The sequence below is a fragment of the Trachymyrmex septentrionalis genome, unplaced genomic scaffold, assembly GCF_001594115.1.
Source record: "Trachymyrmex septentrionalis isolate Tsep2-gDNA-1 unplaced genomic scaffold, Tsep1.0 scaffold20, whole genome shotgun sequence".
In the NCBI taxonomy this organism is placed as follows: Eukaryota; Metazoa; Arthropoda; class Insecta; order Hymenoptera; family Formicidae; genus Trachymyrmex; species Trachymyrmex septentrionalis.
Window position 1 is genome coordinate 5911010 of NW_017305180.1, and position 447 is coordinate 5911456.

Genomic DNA, 447 nt, shown 5'->3' on the forward strand with positions numbered 1-447 from the left:
CTTGCGTAATGCAAGCACCACAGCTAGTATAGCAGTTTGAGCAATACGTAATGCTTCCTTGTATCAGGATCGGGAGATTAACGCGACGGATCATCGAAAAACAAGAGATGGTAACAAATTAATCTCCGTCACCCTCGTCGCGCTTGATTCCGTTCTACAGGGTGTCCCGAGAGCGACGAAAGTCAGTATCACGGTATTATCTCGTGTCTTTAATTTTTACCTATCATTAATATGTAATATAAATTATAACTTGAACAAAATATATTTCTGAATTCGTTATTTATAATAATAATCTTTTTCAATCTGTTACTTATATAATATGTAGCTTAATATATAGCTTAAAACTTGAAACAATTCTCCTAATCTCAATTCTATTATCAATATTAATATCTCGAATAATAAACTTAACTCTTATAAAAATACACGATTAAAATATAGTTACAAATT